Consider the following 4,365-nt stretch of genomic DNA (forward strand, 5'->3'; position numbering starts at 1 on the left):
CTTTTAGTCATGAGGAAATTTCAATTCATCTTCTAATAGGAACTTAGAGAAATATAGCAAAAAATCAATCACTTAACAAAGAAGAAACAATTACCTTGAGAAGAACTACCTGCAATTCTATGTACTCAGAAGAGGTTTTTGTCTGAGCTTAAAAACAGAAACAAAAGAAAACTAACAAAAAAGAGCCAGTAGGCAAAAACTTTGGGGAAGATATTTTAAAAATTAAAATGTTTATTCAGCCAGAAAAGGAAGTAGTTAAACTGGTTGACATGGCCGATTGCCATGGATACGATTGCCGAAGAATCCCCAATTTAAACATTTTACACTTGAAGAACCATATTTTGAAAAAGTGGTAAAATATGATATATAGCCTCATCTTTTTTGCCATCAGCAGGTCACTCAGAGTTGACTGTCTGCTAACAATGAACAAGACAATATTTTAGATATTAGTTACTTTATATGTATAATAACTGAGTCACTAGTACTGTGATTCTCAATGTAATGATGAGCATAAAAGTGGTAAAATACAGATAACATAAAGCTTACCATTTTAACCATTTTAAATGTATAATTCAGTGGCATTAAGTACACTCATAACCTTGTGCAGCCACCACTGCTATCCATTTCCAGAACTTTGTCATCATCTCAAATTGAAACTCAGCATCTATTCAACAATAGTTTCTCATTCCTCCTACCCTGGCCCTGGAAATTCTGTTCTACTTTCTGTCTCCGTGAATGTATCTATTCTAGGAACCTCATCAAAGTGGAAGCAGACATTTTTCCTTTGGTGTCTGGCTTATTTCACTTGGTTAAAGGTCTTCCATGTTCATCTGTGTTGTAGCACGAGGGGTCACATTTTATAAAAACAAGCCAACATCCCAAAGATGAGTAGGCAAGAAAAAAAAAATCCTTCCCATCTAATTTAGCTGGTTCAATCCTCCACCTGCACCCTTGATAACCAACTTTATACAAGTTTATATTCATGTTAGGGTTCAGGGGGCACTTTGATGTTCTTTGCATCACTTTCATTCCCCATTTCATCAAGCAGTGCTAAGAGAGGTCCTTTCTGTCACTGTTTGTTAAGATCCTGTATATCTATCTCCATGTACTCCGGGGTCAAGGAAAGAGCCCTGGACTTTGATATGATCTTGGGAGATTCAGTTAGCTTCTATGACCTTTCAACATCAGTGATATGGAGATAAGAAAAGTCATGACCTGAAAGAGTGGTTGAGAAAATCGAAAGATATATCAAAGTGGTTTGCAAACAGCAAAATTATTATACAAGTATCAAGTCAGGCTGATCAGAGCAGGCCCTTGTGTGGTACTTGAGAAAACTGCTGTCCTTTCAGACAAAGTTGTCCAAACTGTTTTCAAACACGATCCTTAGTCCTTAGATAAGAATAGCACCTAACAGAACCTAATAAAACAGTGAGACAACCATGGAGGTTGTGGTGTTTGTTATACATGAGATATTTTCCCTCCTGCAGTCTCACTGTTACGTTGAGGATCACAATACTGGCCACTCAGTTCTTATATAAAGTAACTAATACCTGAAAAAATGTCTTACTCATTGATCTGTGAGACCAGCAGACAGTCCACTCCAGATGACCTGCCAGTGGCTAGCTGCCCCCAGAGAAGCAGACTTCATTTTGCCAATTGGTTCAATCTGCCACCACTACGTCCAGAGTTGCTAATGAGTGGTGAAATTGACTGCTCTCACCTCTCCTCCCATCAAGAGCTGGCTTCTGGGGGAAGTGCTAATGAGCCCTGACTTGGTTCTCAGCAGGAGGTCAAGGGGAAGTTAAGAGTCCTGAATAATCCATTTACTACTGTCGCAGAATATTCCAGAACCAGTTATCAAATGGAGACAACCATCCTCTCCCCAGCTTCTCCTGCTTGGTCAGAAACCACCAAGATTTTGCTTTTTGCACCAGTGTCAACACAGGTATATCACTGTGTTGACCATCACACCTTCAACAAACTTAGACCAGACAGGGATTCAGCGACATGATTTATTTGACCACTGGTGTTGGGCAGATAAAATATATTATGCTCACTTTGTTAAAGATGGCGCTGCCCACGTGAAAGCCCATCGTCCAGGTGATATTAATGTGTGTTGGGGGCGGACTGTGGGCAGGCAGGATCCTTGTAGCCTGGGGCTTGGTTTAGGATGAAGCTTTCCCATCCTTTTTGATGTGGGGTGGGCTTTGTATCAGAGACTTCCCTATTTTGTATAATGGATTAAAGGTTTTGATTTCTGCACTATAAAGTGGGGCAGTCCGGGAGCTTACTCTCTCAGTTCCTGCTATCACCATTGCAGGGGCCTCCCTGATCCCTTGCCTTCCATGGGAAAAGCTGGTTTTCTGCTTTTCCCTTGTCTTCTCTTGTGGTTTGCCTGTCTTGGTGAGACACCAATAAATAGGATGACCCACCATCCTCCATCCTCCGACTCCGCCATTTTTTTACCATCTGCCCGAATCCAATGGGAACTTGCATGTGAATGGCCATGATGGTGGCTCCTGGTCCCTCAAAAAGCAGAGAGGAAGCCTGTTCTTTGGCCTATGTCTCCTCCACCATCCTTCATCCTCTTTCCTAGGCAATGGCCATTCTAGAAACACTGAGCACAGTGAAAATGCATAGGATAAAAGAAGTATTAAAAACCCAATTTTAAATTGCAAAGGTTGGAGAGTCCCACAAAACAGATCAGAACTTGAGCTCTGCTGCCCTGGCGCACCTACGTCTCCCGGAAGTGTGTGGCACACTGCCAGAAAGGCTGACAGGGTGCGGCCCCCCGGGACAGACTGCCGGGGGCAGTGGGGGGTGCAGACTGCAGCTGGACTGTCAAATGTCGGCTTCCCCCCTGTCTGATCTGTAATGTCAAGAATGGATAACTTTGGTATAAAAAAAATTAATAACGCGGAAAAGAATAAACAATCCAGGGCTTTTCTTGTTGAACAACAGTATTTCATATCTCATAAAACTTCATTTTGCAGCAGAGACGAATCACTCCCACTCTTTCAAGAGTCTACACCGTGAGTGTGGCTGAGTTTGCTTCTTTCTAGGTAAGAGAAAAAATGAATTTTGAAATAAAATCTGTTCTTTTATGACACTCCAAGGCCTCAGTTATCTAAGAGGAGGGTGTTGGAGATTGGAAGTCCAGATGGCATAGAAAGTAAGGAGCTGTGTGGACTGTGGTCACAGTTCCTGGTTGGCCTGGCCTGTCAGCCCCCAGGCATTGCAAAGACACTGAGTTCATGGGCATAATAAAGCAGGCAGTTAGCTGCAGTGGTGTTGGGCAGATAAAATATATTATGCTCACTTTGTTAAAGATGGCGCTGCCCACACAGAAGCCGTCGCCCAGGTGATATTAAAGTGTGTTGGGGGTGGGCTGTGGGCAGGCAGAATCCTTGTAGCCTGGGGCTTGGTTTTGGGATTAAGCCTTTCCTACCCTTTTTGATGTGGGGTGGTACAATCCCATCATGCCTCAGAGAAGTGACTTTGTATTAGAGACTTCCTGTTTGTATATTGGATTAAAGGTTTGGATTTCTACACTATAAAATAGGGGCAGAACGGGAGTTTGCTCTCTTGGTTCCTGAGATTAGCATTAGAGAGCAGAGAGCAGAAGGAGGCCACGTGGAGGAGGCCAGGAGAAGCAGCCAAGATGGCGGAGTATTGAGTGAGAGGCCAGTTTGTGCAGTTTGTGCAGGGAGAAGGAAGGAGATGGGGAACTGTAAAGCCAGTAGGCATGGCCGCCATTACAGCCGCCGCCTTGCCCATGCAGGTTTGCATTGGATTCGGACAGTCAGTAAAGAAACAACGGAGCAAAGACCTGGTGGGCCATTACCTTAAATCCTAGCTTGCACCCGGCGGGCAAGTAAAAACACACACTGGGCTCCAAAACCCACTCACATTCAGTGCTCACAAAGCTACTGACTTATCCAAGTTTCCTAGAATCAAAGGTTTCTAGCTCACCAGACTTATTCACCTCTGTTCCCCATCTCTTTCCTTCTCCCTGCACAAACTCTGCACAAACTGACTTCTCACTCAACACTCCGCCATCTTGGCTGCTTCTCCTGGCCTCCTCCACGTGGCCTTTCTCTGCTCCCTGCTCTCTAATGCTAATCTCAGGAACCAAGAGAACAAGCTCCTATTCTGCCCCTATTTTATAGTGTAGAAATCCAAACCTTTAATCCAATATACAAAATAGGGAAGTCTCTAATACAAAGTCACCTATCTGGGGCATGATGAGATTGTACCACCCCACATCAAAAAGGGTGAGAATTAATCCCAAAACCAAGCCCCAGGCTACAAGGATTCTGCCTGCCCACAGCCTGCCCCCAACACACATTAATATCACCTGGGCGA

The sequence above is a fragment of the Saccopteryx bilineata genome, chromosome 12, assembly GCF_036850765.1.
Source record: "Saccopteryx bilineata isolate mSacBil1 chromosome 12, mSacBil1_pri_phased_curated, whole genome shotgun sequence".
Classification (NCBI taxonomy): Eukaryota; Metazoa; Chordata; class Mammalia; order Chiroptera; family Emballonuridae; genus Saccopteryx; species Saccopteryx bilineata.